This window comes from Bufo bufo, chromosome 1, assembly GCF_905171765.1.
Source record: "Bufo bufo chromosome 1, aBufBuf1.1, whole genome shotgun sequence".
NCBI lineage: Eukaryota > Metazoa > Chordata > Amphibia > Anura > Bufonidae > Bufo > Bufo bufo.
Window position 1 is genome coordinate 496726348 of NC_053389.1, and position 17292 is coordinate 496743639.

Genomic DNA, 17292 nt, shown 5'->3' on the forward strand with positions numbered 1-17292 from the left:
CAGACGTCCGCATGATTTTTACGGATCCACTGATACATGGATCGGATCCGCAAAACACATACGGACGTCTGAATGGAGCCTTTTAGGGGGGTGATCAATGACAGGGGTGATCACCCCATATAGACTCCCTGATCACCCCCCTGTCATTGATCACCCTCCTGTTATTGATCACCCCCTTGTAAGGCTCCATTCAGACGTCCGCATGATTCTTACGGATCCACTGATACATGGATCGGATCCTCAAAACACATACGGACATCTGAATGGAGCCTTATAGGGGGTGATCAATGACAGGGGGGTGATCACCCCATATAGACTCCCTGATCACCCCCCTGTCATTGATCAAGCAAAAAAAGGAAGAGACCACTGTGGTACTCAGCAGAAGTGGCCCAAATCATTAAAAATAAAAAGCTAGCATTTTGTAATTATAAAAAAACCCAGAGCAATGAAGATAAGGAAATCTACAAGATTAGGCAGAAAGAGGCCAAGCAAGTTATAAGAACTTCTAAAGCGCAGGCAGAAGAAAAACTAGCTCAGTCTATGAAAAAAGGGGATAAGACATTCTTCAGATATATAAATGAAAAAAGGAAATTGAAACAAGGAATAACTAAATTAAAAACAAAGGACGGAAGGTATGTAGAAGAGAATAAAGGGCTAGCCAACTGCCTTAATGAATACTTCTGTTCAGTTTTTACAAAAGAAAAAGGAGAAGGACCTCCACTAGAAAGGATGACTAATAAATCGTTTGATGCATGTATCTTTACAGAGGAAGATGTTCTAAGTTTGCTGTCTAAAGTGAAGACAAATAAGTCACAGGGGCCTGATGAGATACACCCCAAATTATTAAAAGAGCTTAGTGGTGAGCTGGCAAAACCGTTAACAGATTTATTTAACCAATCATTAGTAACAGGAGTCGTCCCGGAAGATTGGAAATTGGCAAATGTCGTGCCCATTCACAAGAAAGGTAGTAGGGAGGAATCGAGCAACTATAGACCAGTAAGTCTGACATCAATTGTAGGCAAATTAATGGAAACCCTATTAAAGGATAGGATTGTGGAACATCTAAAATCCCATGGATTGCAAGATGAAAAACAACATGGGTTTACTTCAGGGAGATCATGTCAAACAAATCGTATAGATTTTTTTGACTGGGTGACTAAAATAATAGACGGTGGAGGTGCAGTAGACATCGCATATCTAGATTTTAGTAAGGTTTTTGACACTGTCCCACATAGAAGACTTATCAATAAACTGCAGTCATTGAGCATGGACTCCCATATTGTTGAGTGGATTAGGCAGTGGCTGAGTGACAGACAGCAGAGGGTTGTAGTCAATGGAGAACATTCAAAACAAGGTCATGTTACCAGTGGGGTTCCACAGGGATCTGTACTGGGACCAATTTTGTTTAATATCTTCATAAGTGATATTGCAAAAGGCCTCGATGGTAAGGTTTGTCTTTTTGCTGATGACACAAAGATATGTAACAGGGTTGATGTTCCTGGAGGGAAACGCCAAATGGAAAAGGATTTAGGAAAACTAGAAGAATGGTCAGAACTCTGGCAACTGAAATTTAATGTGGATAAGTGCAAGATAATGCACCTGGGGCGTAAAAACCCAAGGGCAGAATATAGAATATTTGACACAGTCCTGACCTCAGTATCTGAGGAAAGGGATTTAGGAGTAATTATTTCAGAAGACTTAAAGGTGGGAAGACAATGTAATAGAGCAGCACAAAATGCCAGCAGAATGCTTGGATGTATAGGGAGAGGTATAAGCAGTAGAAAGAGTGAAGTGCTTATGCCGCTGTACAGAACACTGGTGAGACCTCACTTGGAGTATTGTGCGCAGTACTGGAGGCCATATCTCCAGAAGGATATAGATACTCTAGAGAGAGTTCAGAGAAGAGCTACTAAACTAGTACATGGATTGCAGGATAAAACTTACCAGGAAAGGTTAAAGGACCTTAATATGTATAGCTTGGAAGAAAGAAGAGACAGAGGGGATATGATAGAAACTTTTAAATACATAAAGGGAATCAACTCGGTAAAGGAGGAGAGCATATTTAAAAGAAGAAAAACTACCACAAGAGGACACAGTTTTAAATTAGAGGGGCAAAGGTTTAAAAGTAATATAAGGAAGTATTACTTTACTGAGAGAGTAGTGGATGCATGGAATAGCCTTCCTGCAGAAGTGGTAGCTGCAAATACAGTGAAGGGGTTTAAGCATGCATGGGATAGGCATAAGGCTATCCTTCATATAAGATAGGGCCAGGGACTATTCATAGGATTCAGATATATTGGGCAGACTAGATGGGCTAAATGGTTCTTATCTGCCGACACATTCTATGTTTCTATGTTTCTATCACCCCCCTGTCATTGACCACCCCCCTGTAAGGCTGCATTCAGATGTCCGTATGTTTTTTACGGATCCACGGATACATGGATCGGATTCGCAAAACACATACGGACATCTGAATGGAGCCTTATAGGGGGGTGATCAATGACAGGGGGGTGATCACCCCATATAGACTCCCTGATCACCCCCCTGTCATTGATCACCCCCCTGTAATTGATCACCCCCCTGTAAGGCTTCATTCAGACATTTTTTTGGCCCAAGTTAGCGGAATTATTATTTTTTTTTCTTACAAAGTCTCATATTCCACTAACTTGTGTCAAAAAATAAAATCTCACATGAACTCACCATACCCCTCACGGAATCCAAATGCGTAAAAATTTTTAGACATTTATATTCCAGACTTCTTCTCACGCTTTAGGGCCCCTAGAATGCCAGGGCAGTATAAATACCCCACATGTGACCCCATTTCGGAAAGAAGACACCCCCAGGTATTCCGTGAGGGGCATATTGAGTCCTTGAAAGATTGAAATTTTTGTCCCAAGTTAGCAGAAAGGGAGACTTTGTATCACGGTCGGCGTGACTATCACATACGTGACGCAGAGGGAGGGAACAAGGAAGGCCCTGCCCAAGTGAGAGGGAAGGTGGTGACCCCTGACTCACCTAGCGGCTGGCACCTGGCTGCCCTGACGTCCCTAGACGGGTTCCTCACCCGTACGCCGATCACGTGCCTAAAGCCCTGCCTTTCCCTAAGCTGAGCCCTAGATAGTGAACAGGGCGGTGGGAACACTAGTCCGCACCACTAGCTCTAAAGAAAAACACCAAGGGAAGGACAGACAATACAAACTCAACATATAATCCCAGGTGGGCGACAACAGGAGACAACAAGAAGCCCAACAGGGATCCGGAGGGTAGCACTCTGGAACGACAACCAGGATTCACAACTCCAGTGGGTCAGTATAGATGTCCAGGCAGGAAGCTCTATAACTGGCAACTAGAGAAGAGTGAGGGGAGAATATAAGGAGGTTGGGAGTGGCAGACAAGAAACAGCTGAGGAGGAGAAGCTACGGATCCCTGATTGAGACAAAAAGGATAGCAAGGCAAACACAGAAAACAATCACTAAGAAACAACGTGATCTTTAGATATAGAGCGCGCAGCCACCCGCTGCGACCTCCTGACCCCGGGTATAACGGAGTCAGACGTGGCTCTTGATACCCTCGTGACACTTTGTGAGAAAAAAAAAATATATATCAATTTCCGCTAACTTGTGCCAAAAAAAAAATAATTTCTATGAACTCGCCATGCCCCTCATTGAATAACTTGGGGTGTCTTCTTTCCAAAATGGGGTCACATGTGGGGTATTTATACTGCCCTGGCATTTTAGGGGCCCTAAAGCGTGAGAAGAAGTCTGGGATCCAAATGTCTAAAAATGCCCTCATAAAAGGAATGTGGGCCCCTTTGCGCATCTAGGCTGCAAAAAAGTGTCACACATCTGGTATCACCATACTCAGGAGAAGTTGGGCAATGTGTTTTGGGGTGTCTTTTTACATATACCCATGCTGGGTGAGAGAAATATCTTGGCAAAAGACAACTTTTCCCATTTTTTTTATACAAAGTTGGCATTTGACCAAGATATTTATCTCACCCCAGCATGGGTATATGTAAAATGACACCCCAAAACACATTGCCCAACTTCTCCTGAGTACGGCAATACCAGATGTGTGACACTTTTTTGCAGCCTAGGTGGGCAAAGGGGCCCACATTCCAAAGAGCACCTTTCGGATTTCACCGGCCATTTTTTACAGATTTTGATTTCAAACTACTTCTCACGCATTCGGGCCCCTAAAATGCCAGGGCAGTATAACTACCCCACAAGTGACCCCATTTTGGAAAGAAGACACCCCCAGGTATTCGCTGATGGGCATAGTGAGTTCATGGAAGTTTTTATTTTTTGTCACAAGTTAGTGGAATATGAGACTTTGTAAGAAAAAAAATAAAATCATCATTTTCCGCTAACTTGTGACAAAAAATAAAAAATTCTAGTAACTCGCCATGCCCCTCACGGAATACCTTGGGGTGTCTTCTTTCCAAAATGGGGTCACTTGTGGGGTAGTTATACTGCCCTGGCATTCTAGGGGCCCTAATGTGTGGTAAGTAGTTTGAAATCAAAATCTGTAAAAAATGGCCGGTGAAATCCGAAAGGTGCTCTTTGGAATGTGGGCCCCTGTGCCCACCTAGGCTGCAAAAAAGTGTCACACATCTGGTATCTCCGTACTCAGGAGAAGTTGGGCAATGTGTTTTGGGGTGTCATTTTACATATACCCATGCTGGGTGAGCGAAATATCTTGGCAAAAGACAACTTTTCCCATTTTTTTATACAAAGTTGGCATTTGACCAAGATATTTATCTCACCCAGCATGGGTATATGTAAAATGACACCCCAAAACACATTGCCCAACTTCTCCTGAGTACGGAGATACCAGATGTGTGACACTTTTTTGCAGCCTAGGTGGGCAAAGGGGCCCACATTCCAAAGAGCACCTTTCTGATTTCACCGGCCATTTTTTACAGATTTTGATTTCAAACTACTTACCACACATTAGGGCCCCTAGAATGCCAGGGCTGTATAACTACCCCACAAGTGACCCCATTTTGGAAAGAAGACACCCCAAGGTATTCGCTGATGGGCATAGTGAGTTCATGGAAGTTTTTTTTTTTTGTCACAAGTTAGTGGAATATGAGACTTTGTAAGAAAAAATAAATAATAAATCATCATTTTCCGCTAACTTGTGACAAAAAATAAAAAGTTCTATGAACTCACTATGCCCATCAGCGAATACCTTAGGGTGTCTACTTTCCGAAATGGGGTCATTTGTGGGGTGTTTGTACTGTCTGGCCATTGTAGAACCTCAGGAAACATGACAGGTGCTCAGAAAGTCAGAGCTGCTTCAAAAAGCGGAAATTCACATTTTTGTACCATAGTTTGTAAACGCTATAACTTTTACCCAAACCATTTTTTTTTTTTACCCAAACATTTTTTTTTTATCAAAGACATGTAGAACAATAGATTTAGAGAAAAATTTATATATGGATGTCGTTTTTTTTGCAAAATTTTACAACTGAAAGTGAAAAATGTCATTTTTTTGCAAAAAAAATCGTTAAATTTCGATTAATAACAAAAAAAGTTAAAATGTCAGCAGCAATGAAATACCACCAAATGAAAGCTCTATTAGTGAGAAGAAAAGGAGGTAAAATTCATTTGGGTGGTAAGTTGCATGACCGAGCAATAAACGGTGAAAGTAGGGTAGGTCAGAAGTGTAAAAAGTGGCCTGGTCATTAAGGGTGTTTAAGCTAGGGGGGCTGAGGTGGTTAAAGGGCTTCTGTCACCCCACTAAAGTCATTTTTTTTTTTGGGCAACTTAAATTCCTTATAATGCGATATATCAATATATAATGCTCTTACTCATTTTGGTTGGGCAGTTTCTTCACCTGCGCCGGGTGTAGATGTGACGTCATCTGCGCAGGCGCATTGAGGATGGAGAGGCCGAGCGAGTGTCCTCCTCTCAGTGCACCTGCGCCGACTGAAGACAGGTACGGCGCAGGCGCCAGATTTTGAACGCAGACAGGGCCAGCCAGAGGACGAGCGCTTTCGCTGGCCCTGTCAATCAACATGAGGAGGGGGCGTCTTTATGACAGGAGAATGCGGCTGCTACCAGCAAGTAACCGCCCTACTTGCTGGTAGAGAGCTCATTTACATATTATAAAAGTCCGTTTTTTGAAGAAACTGCCCAACCAAAATGAGTAAGAGCATTATATATTGATATATCGCATTATAAGGAATTTAAGTTGCTAAAAAAAAATTACTTTAGTGGGTGACAGAAGCCCTTTAAGCCAGCCAGGCCCAGACTAGAGACTGTGAGACAGACAGTGTGTGGCGTGGCATGGCCCTACCCTACCCTAACCTACCGATACAGAACAGACTGGACTGAGACTGACTGAGCCTGACCTAGTGGTGACGGTGTAGCAGGTTAACTTAATAATAATAAGGTACAACTTACAAGTAGTGACTAGTGACTGAGTGGACTGACTAAGTCTCTTTCTATTCTAACTAGAGAGATTAGATCTGACTCTGACTGAGTCTGAGAGGAGAGCTGGCTGGCGGCTGCCCCTGAATCTTCCTGATTTAAAAGTTAAAAGGGTTCTGCACTTTAATTTAACTGATGATCTATACTCTGGATAGATCATCAGCTTCTGATCGGTGGGGGTCCTGGGTCAGACACCCGGGACCCCTGCCGATCAGCTGCTTGAGAAGGCACCGGCGCTCCAGTAGCGCCGCGACCTTCTCACTGATTACTGCCGGCCCAGTGATGTCACGAGTTACGACTAGTATCAACTAGCGTGTGCGGGGCTAAGCTCCATTCAAGTGAACAGAGCTTAGCCGCGCTCAGGCTAGTTGATACTAGTCGTGATGTCAGTCAGTGGGCCGGCGGTAAACAGTGAGAAGGCCGCGGTGCTGCCAGAGCACCGGTGCCTTCTCAAACAGCTGATCGGCGGGGGTACTGGGTGTCTGACCCCCGCCGATCAGAAGCTGATGATCTATCCAGAGGATAGATCATCAGTTAAATGAAAGTGCAGAACCCCTTTAAAGTTAATGTCAGTGCAGCCTGGATGATTACAGTGTTTACTACTTTACCGTTTAGAGAAATCATGTTCAAATGTGAGCGGTGGGGAGGGTGATCTGTGGTCTGTCATGAGTCATTAAACTGTTATAGGGGGGAGGGATCTGTGGATGATACTCTTATAGTGTTATTGGGAGGGGGATCGGGGGTCTGTGGATGTCATACACTGTTACGGGGGGGAGAATCTGTAGATGACACTGTTATAGGGAGGGGAATCTGTAGATGACACGGTTATGGGGGGGGGGGGATCTGTGCAACTTTGTGGATGACACTGTTAGGCTCCATTCAGACATCCGTAACAGCGGCAATGTGCGGGTCTGCATTTTTTTTCGGGAACGGAATTGCGAACCCGGAAGTGCGGGTCCGCATTTCCGTATACGGCAGCACGTCGTGCTGCCCTATAGAAATGAATGGGTCTGCAATTCCGTTACGCAAATTTCGGATGTGTGAATGGGGCCTTATAGGGAGAGGGATCCCGGTATTACACTGATATGGGGTGGATCTGTGGATGACACATAGCATAAGATGCTATAAACGGTATGTGTCATCCACAGATCCCCCTCCGTAAGTGTCATCCACAGATCCCCAGGCAGCTAGGACATGTTGAAATCTGAGTGAATGGGGTTTTTCTTCCCCATTGCGGTTTTAGGTATTGGGTAAAGTATTGCAGCATTTCTAAGCATACTTGTGTAAATGTATCGTTGTTATAGCTGCCCCCCCTACTTTTGTCCTGGCCCCCAGTGTGCCCCCCCAAAATTTGAAAGCTAGAGACGCCACTGGTGACAGGGGCTTAAATCCCTCAAAACCCTTTGTTCTATTGCTGGGTGACATGAACCCCCTTTTGCGGTGAATGAACCCCTGCTGTGCCTGGGTGACAGGGGCCTAAATCTCTCAAAATCCTCTGTTTTATTGCTGGGTGACAAGAACCCCCTTTTGCCGTAAATGAACCCCTGCTGTGCCTGGGTGACAAGGGCCTAAATTTCTCAAAATCCTCTGTTCTATTGCTGGGTGACATGAACCCCCTTTTGCCGTGAATGAACCCCTGCTGTGCCTGGGTGACATTAGCCTAAATCTCTCAAAATCCTCTGTTCTATTGCTGGGTGACATGAACCCCCTTTTGCCGTGAATGAACCCCTGCTGTGCTTGGGTGACATGGGCCTAAATCTCTCAAAATCCTCTGTTCTATTGCTGGGTGACATGAACCCCCTTTTGCCGTGAATGAACCCCTGCTGTGCCTGGGTGACAGGGGCCTAAATCTATCAAAATCCTCTGTTCTATTGCTGGGTGACAAGACCCCCTTTTGCCGTGAATGAACCCCTGCTGTGCCTGGGTGACATGGGCCTAAATCTCTCAAAATCCTCTGTTCTATTGCTGGGTGAAATGAACCCCCTTTTGCCGTGAATGAACCCCTGCTGTGCCTGGGTGACATGGGCCTAAATCTCTCAAAATCCTCTGTTCTATTGCTGGGTGACATGAACCCCATTTTGCCGTGAATGAACCCCTGCTGTGCCTGGGTGACAGGGGCCTAAATCTCTCAAAATCCTCTGTTCTATTGCTGGGTGACAAGACCCCCTTTTGCCGTGAATGAACCCCTGCTGTGCCTGGGTGACACGAGCCTAAATCTCTCAAAATCCTCTGTTCTATTGCTGGGTGACATAAACCCCCTTTTGCCGTGAATGAACCCCTGCTGTGCTTGGGTGACAGGGGCCTAAATCTCTCAAAATCCTCTGTTCTATTGCTGGGTGACATAAACCCCCTTTGCCGTGAATGAACCCATGCTGTGCCTGGGTGACATGGGCCTAAATCTCTCAAAATCCTCTGTTCTATTGCTGGGTGACATGAACCACCTTTTGCCGTGAATGAACCCCTGCTGTGCCTGGATGACAGGGGCCTAAATCTCTCAAAATCCTCTGTTCTATTGCTGGGTGACAAGACCCCACTTTTGCCGTGAATGAACCCCTGCTGTGCCTGGGTGACATGGGCCTAAATCTCTCAAAATCCTCTGTTCTATTGCTGGGTGACAAGACCCCCTTTTGCCGTGAATGAACCCCTGCTGTGCCTGGGTGACAGGGGCCTAAATCTCTCAAAATCCTCTGTTCTATTGCTGGGTGACATGAACCCCCTTTTGCCGTGAATGAACCCCTGCTGCGCCTGGGTGACAGGGGCCTAAATCTCTCAAAATCCTCTGTTCTATTGCTGGGTGACATGAACCCCTTTTGCCGTGAATGAACTCAGGCTGTGTCTGGGTGACAGGGGCCTAAATCTCGCAAAATCCTCTGTTCTATTGCTGTGTGACAAGAACCCACTTTTGCCGTGAATGAACCCCTGCTGTGCCTGGGTGACAGGGGCCTAAATCTCTCAAAATCGTCTGTTCTATTGCTGGGTGACATGAACCACCTTTTGCCGTGAATGAACCCCTACTGTGCCTGGTTGACAGGGGCCTAAATCTCTCAAAATCCTCTGTTCTATTGCTGGGTGACAAGACCCCACTTTTGCCGTGAATGAACTCCTGCTGTGCCTGGGTGACATGGGCCTAAATCTCTCAAAATCCTCTGTTCTTTTGCTGGGTGACAAGATCCCCTTTTTGCAGTGAATGAACCCCTGCTGTGCCTGGGTGACATGGGCCTCGTTCTCTCAAAATCCTCTGTTCTACTGCTGGGTGACATGAACCCCCTTTTGCCGTGAATGAACCCCTGCTCTGCTTTGCTGATAGGGAACTAAATTTAGTGAAAACATCTGTTACTGATCGGAAGATGCGCGACTACAAGCGCACGCTGATGATGGCATTCCCACCTGACAGCGGGGGCATAGTGGAAGCACAAGGCGAAGGCAGAGGTGAAGGAAGAGGTCGCCAACTCAGCTGGGCCACCGCCAGCACCTGAGAAGGCAGGTTTAGCATGGCCAAAATGTGGAAAAGCTTTGTCAGCCTTGGAGGTGCTGACCTGCCCTGCAACCAGTGTATACAGTGGGATGCGAAAGTTTGGGCAACCTTGTTAATCATCATGATTTTCCTGTATAAATCGTTGGTTGTTACGAAAAATAATGTCAGCTAAATATATCATATAGGAGATACACACAGTGATATTTGAGAAGTGAAATTAAGTTTATTGGATTTACACAAAGTGTGCTATAAATGTTTAAACAAAATTAGGCAGGTGCATAAATTTGGGCACCACAAAAACGCTTCCTGTAGGTTCCAATGAGAGTCTGGATTCTGGTTGAAGGTATTTTGGACCATTCCTCTTTACAAAACATCTTTAGTTCATTCAGGTTTGATGGCTTCTGAGCATGGACAGCTCTCTTTAAGTCACACCACAAATTTTCAATTATATTCAGGTCTGGGGACTGAGATGGCCATTCCAGAACGTTGTACTTGTTCCTCTGCATAAATGCCTTAGTGGATTTTGAGCAATGTTTAGGGTCGTGGTCTTGTTGAAAGATCCAGCCCCGACGCAGCTTCAGCTTTGTCACTGATTCCTGGACATTGGTCTCCAGAATCTGCTGATACTGAGTGGAATCCATGCGTCCCTCAACTTTGACAAGATTCACAGTCCCTACACTGGCCACACAGCCCCACAGCATGATGGAACTACCACCATATTTTACTGTAGGTAGCAGGTGTTTTTCTTGGAATGCTGTGTCCTTTTTCCTCCATGCATAACGCCCCTTGTTATGGCCAAATAACTCAATTTTAGTTTCATCAGTCCACAGCACCTTATTCCAAAATGAAGCTGGCTTGTTCAAATGTGCTTTAGCCCACCTCAAGCGGCACTTTTTGTGCTGTGGGCGGAGAAAAGGCTTCCTCTGCATCACTCTTGCATACAGCATCTCCTTGTGTAAAGTGCACCGAATGGTTGAACGATGCACAGTGACTCCATCTGCAGCAAGATGATGTTGTAGGTCTTTGGTGCTGGTCTGTGGGTTGACTCTGACTGTTCTCACCATTCGTCGCTTCTGTCTATCCGAGATTTTTCTTGGTCTGCCACTTCGAGCCTTAACTTGAACTGAGCCTGTGGTCTTCCATTTCCTCAATATGTTCCTAACTGTGGAAACAGACAGCTGAATTCTCTGAGACAGCTTTCTGTATCCTTCCCCTAAACCATGATGGTGAACAATCTTTGTCTTCAGGTCATTTGAGAGTTGTTTTGAGACTCTTCAGAGAAAATTAAAAGAGGAGGGAAACTTACAATTGACCCCCTTAAATACTCTTTCTCATAATTGGATTCACCTGTATATGTAGGTCAGGGGTCACTGAGCTTACCAAGCCAATTTGAGTTCCAATAATTAGTTCTAAAGGTTTTGGAATCAATAAAATAACAACAGTGCCCAAATTTATGCACCTGCCTAATTTTGTTTAAACAATTATAGCACACTTTCTGTAAATCCAAAAAACTTCATTTCACTTCTCAAATATCACTGTGTGTGTCTCCCATATGATATATTTAACTGACATTTTTTATCATAACAACCAACGATTTATACAGGAAAATCATGATGATTAACAAGGTTGCCCAAACTTTCGCATCCCACTGTAGTGTGAACGTGTGTTTAGCACGGCAGAGAGCATTATCACAGGCCGCAGCCAATGTGGACAAACTTACGTTTATTAAAATGAACCAGGCATGGATTCCACAGGACTTGTCCTTACCTTGTGCAGAATAGACATTTATAGACATTTATACCAGTCTCAACCATCCATTCTTCTACTCAAGTGCACTTATTCTTTGTTTTATTTTGTTATATGTCCCAATATTTTGGGGGATACCCCAATTTAAAAATAAAAAATAACACAAATTAGTGTTGGCTACCTATTCCTCCTTCACCGCCGCTTCCACCTACACCGCCACGTCAACCTACACCGGTCTGGGCAGGAAGGTGAAAACAGGCCCGGGGTTGAAGGGGTTAAATAAAAATTCTGCAATAATGGAGTGAATTGTAAAGCATGTGAAATACTGTACCAAGAACTATTTTTATTTTATTCCAAACCATTTGTTACATTCTACTTATAGGGCATTGTTTCCCCCGATTGCCCAGATATCCAGTTTCTAGAATGCTGATTATATCTCGCTGGGGGCCCTTGAACTTCCTTATGAGATACTGAACAGGGCTGTCCTCCCCATCACCCATGCACCATTGGATTTGAGCAGTCATAAAATAGCTCTGAATATATGGAAGGGAAATTCCATCAAATTATAGAAAGCATCCTTAATCCAGATTAGGCATGCAGTTATAGTGCATAAGATTTGAGGTAGTAAAACCAATTTTACCAGAGCAATTCTCTCTGACTGTCTCAACGCAAGCTTCTGCCAAACTCTTATTTTACCTTTAAGTTTATCAATCAACGGGAGTATATTTAGCTTGTTAAAATCCTGTAACACTCCATCAATCTAAATCCCTAAATATTCAATCTGATCTGTAGGGTTCAGTATCCTGATATTTACGACCTAACAACTTGTCGGTTCAGGGGAAGTAAAACCGATTTGGTCCAGTTGACTTCAAAGCCCAAGATAGAGCCAAGTTAATTTATTACCTTCATGACATACAGTACGGTATGGCTGTCCATCCAGTTTTTAAGAATATAAGGACATCGTCTGCATATAATTATTTATTTAATTGTTTATTTTATCATAGACCCCCCTCCCCCGAACCTCACTATATTCTCGTCCTGCCTTATTTTTTTAGGCAAGAGGTTCTAGAAAGATCGCGAAGAGGAGGGGAGAAGGAGGACAGCCCTATCTAGTGCCCCGTTGCAGCTCAAAGGAATCTGTCCATACCCCATCAATATTTATTCTAGCCATTGGGTGACTATATAATAACTGTACCCATTTAAAAGTTATGTCCCAGATTCATCCTAGCCAGGCCTGAGGGTCACATCTGGGGTATTTATACTGCCCTGGCATTTTAGGGGCCCTAAAGCGTGAGAAGAAGTCTGGAATCCAAATGTCTAAAAATGCCCTCCTAAAAGGTACTCATTGGAATTTGGGCCCCTTTGTGCACCTAAGCTGCAAAAAAGTGTCACACATGTGGTATCGCCGTAGAAGATGAAGGGCAATGTGATTTGGGGTGTATTTTTACATATACCCATACTGTGTGTGAGAAATATCTCTGTAAATGACAACTTTCAATTTTTTTTATACAAAGTTGTCAATTTACAGAGATATTTCTCTCACCCAGCATGGGTCTATGTAAAAATACACCCCAAAACACATTGCCCTACTTCTTCTGAGTACGGCGATACCACATGTGTGACACTTTTTTGCAGCCTAGGTGCGTAAACGGGCCGAAAGTCCAACGAGTACCTTTAGGCTTTACAGGGTTGCTCACAATTTAGCCCCGCCCAAAATGCCAGAACAGTAAACACACCCCACAAATGACCCCATTTCGGAAAGTAGACACCCCAAGGTATTCACTGAGGGGCATAGGGAGTCCATGGGAGATTTTTTTTTGCCAGAAGTTAGCAGAAATGGAAACTTTATTATTATTTTTTTCCTCAGAAAGTGTCATTTTCCGCTAACTTGTGAATTTTTTTTTAATCATACATGAACTCACCATGCCCCTCCGCGAATACTTTGGGGTGTCTTCTTTCTAAAATGGGGTCATTTGACAATGGGGTCTTTTGGGGGGTATTTATACTATCCTGGCATTCTAGCACCTCAAGAAACATGACAGGTGCTCAGAAAGTCAGAGCTGCTTCAAAATGCGGAAATTCACATTTTTGTACCATAGTTTGTAAACGCTATAACTTTTGCGCAAACCAATAAATATACACTTATTGGATTTTTTTTTATCAAAGACATGAAGCACAATAAATTCTGACACAAACTTGTATAGAAATGTAATTATATTTGAACAATTTTACCAGAAAAAGTTAAAAATACACTTTTTTTTTGAAAATTGCGGTCTATTTTGATTAATATCAGAAAAATGAAAAATCTCAGCAGCAATCAAATACCACCAAAAGAATGCTGTATTTGTGAGAAGAAAAGGAGGTAAAATTAATTTGGGTGCCAAGTTGCATGACCGAGCAATAAACCGTTAAAGTTGTGAAGTGCCGATTTGTAAAAAAAAGGGCCTGGTCACTAGGGGGGTATAAACCTGTGGTCCTTAAGTGGTTAATGTGACAATCACTTATGCACGTTTAATCACAGATGTGCAGTATATCAGAGGGTTTTTTCACCCCAGTATGCCAAAGCCGGATTTCTGGCCTTAATGTGACAATCACTTATGCACGTGTAATCCCAGATGTGCAATATATTAGAGGCTTTTTTCACCCCAGTAACCAAAAAGCCGTATTTCTGGCCTAAATGTGACAGTCACTTATGCACGTGTAATCACAGATGTGCAGTATATCAGAGGGTTTTTTCACCCCAGTAAGAAAAAAGCTGTATTTCTGGCCTTAATGTGACAATCACGAGGGGGCGTGGCCTGACCGAGCTTGATGGTGGCTGCTTGAGAGCGGAGCTCCCGCCACTAGATCCTAAGTACGCCTTGTAAAAGCGATACCCGAACCACAGAAATGAAGATTCAGTCCAAGGAACAGTCCAGAGTTACCTCGGAGCAAAGGAGGGACTCACCGCACCAGTCGGATATGGAGAAATACCTTCAGAAGCCGGCTTCTCAGGTCCCCGCACGCACTTCAAAGATGGCGCAGAAGCGGCAAGGTGAAGGAGAATATTGAAACCCTTAACGGATTTGCTGCGTACCTTGAAGTTTCCGTATCGGTGGTTATTCCCATTTGGAATCCTGATTACAGCTGGCAATCGCCGTTTTACAGTAAGATCACCTGCAGACTTAGTCCCCTTCTGGGATATGATGGATATAGCCCCTGTAGAGATCGCCTCCTTGTTACCGGTTCCTGCAGAAGAAGAACTGCCACCTCTACCGGAGATATCTCCATGGCTGAAGCCTAAGCAGCAGAGGAGCGGGAGACATAGGAAGGCGGCCAGAAAAGATATGGAGATTTGATGTCATTAGAATTAGCCTTAACCAAAGTATATGCCTATTGAAAGACTGCTTTCACTTTTTTCCCTTTTATCTTGATTGTTCATCAGGAAAGTATTGCTCCTATTGTTTATTCCTTATACCCATTACCCACTAATATCAGTTTATGCGTCCGTGAACCGCAAGACGCGCTATAGCACCTTACAATTTCATTCTATTATTTGGTATATTGCCGTAGTATGGGGTTTTGGGTATGCAAGCAAAATAGAATATTACTCCTGACGGAGTTGATTTTAGCCTATCGGGTATTATAAAAAGGATCTAGGCCGATCAGGGTTTGTTTATGTTACAGACGATCACCCCCCAAGGTACAGGGTCATGCCTAAGAGCCTGGCCCAAGAGTATTTTTGCCTGTATCTTATATTGTACGTTTATCTGTTATCTTGAAATGTTTTATGTTATGTACTCCAAATTTGGTCCTAATAAGCATAAGCAGAGTGACTTCTTCTATAAGGAACAGGAATGGCACCATTAGTTCTTAACATTGCAACATTTAATGTTCACGGCTGTAAAGGCCCGGTGAAACGGAGTAGGATTTTCAGATCTATCAAGACATCATCAGTAGACATTATTATGCTACAGGAGACACATTTCTCGGTTAATCATATTCCCAATTTGGGTAATTCCAACTTTCATTATTGGCTCCATTCCTGTTTCGATAGGATTGCGTCCAAAGGAGTTAGTATTGGGCTACGGAAACATGTCCCCTTTACTTTGCACTCCCAGCTAACTGACCCGGAGGGGCGTTATTTACTAGTAAATTGCGAGATAGGTCATAAAAAATTTACGCTATGTAATTTATATGCACCTAATGTTAGAACAGTCCAGTGGCTACTGGAGATGCTAGACAAAATCTCAGCCTTTGCATTTGGTGAAATACTGCTAGGGGGCGACTTCAATTTAACCCTGAACCCCTTGTTAGATTCTTCGACTCAACGTTCAGCTATCTCATTTAGGGCCCTGAAATCCATACAAGTCCGATTACAGGCACTACAATTGGCCGATATCTGGAGGTCTATACATGGGAGCAGAAGAGATTACACTTTTTATTCCAACCCACATAGGTCGTACCAGAGGCTGGATTATCTCATGTTACCAGAGAATAGTTTGCCTCTAGTGAAATCTGCCAACATAGATAATATAACTGTGTCAGACCACGCCTTGGTGTCTTGTGTCATACAGATTCCTGACTTAGTTGGGAGAGAGTGGACCTGGAAACTGAATCACACAATACTGGACACGCAAGCTCATACAGAGTCGATCACGAAAAAACTACAAACTTACTTTGAACTTAATGTGAATTCTGTTACTTCCCCAGCTGTCTCTTGGGAGGCGCATAAGGCGGTGATTCGAGGGGAATTCATTGCATTGGGTTCATATATTAAGAAAGAAAGGACAAAACGCATCTCCGACCTCCTGACCCGCATATCCCAACTAGAAAGAACACACAAAAAGTCCCTAGCAGAGCGGGAATTAGAACAACTTGTGTCACTCCGGCAGGAATTGAAGTCGGTACTAAATGTTAAGGCAGCTAAAGCTTACGTGCGGGTCAAACACAAACATTATATACATAGTAATAGAGGCAGTAAGGTGATGACTGCAATGATCAAAGAGAGGACAGAGCAGTCGTATATTAGGCAGATGATGACACAAGATGGTCGTCTCTCCACTGACGCTAAAGTCTTGTCCCAAGTGTTTACCACGTACTATCATAATTTGTATAATATACGGAAAAACGACACTGGTGAAGTGCAGAACGACCGTCGGGATAAAACGACCGCATACTTGCAGTCTCTTAACTTGCAAAGAGAAAAGAAAAAAGAGGTTGAGTGGTCCCACCAGGACTGGAGGTCCTGGGGAAAAGGCGCCAGAGGGATGGAGGAGATGTAGATGTAGCCAAAAGAAGTATAGAATATCCTATAGGATGAGATAAAAAAGCACCACAAACTACGTGCCTGTTGAATAACTATTCGGGGAAGGCAGCACAAGTGTTATAGGGATATGAAAAAAGATTTCATTCCCATTTGACAAATACCAATAACAGGTGAACCTAGTCTGGAGGTTCCAATTGAGGATCCAACCGGACGTGATTCAAAAAAGAAGGAACACTGTAAAGGCGCCACTCCCATAGATGTGGAGAAATTAGATGTGGTGGTTAGTATCCCCTTAAGCCGGAGGATAATATATGGTAATGAAAGATGTAGAATACTCTCCAAAGGGGAGATTCCTGATGATGAGAGCTGGAGTACTCACTTCACAG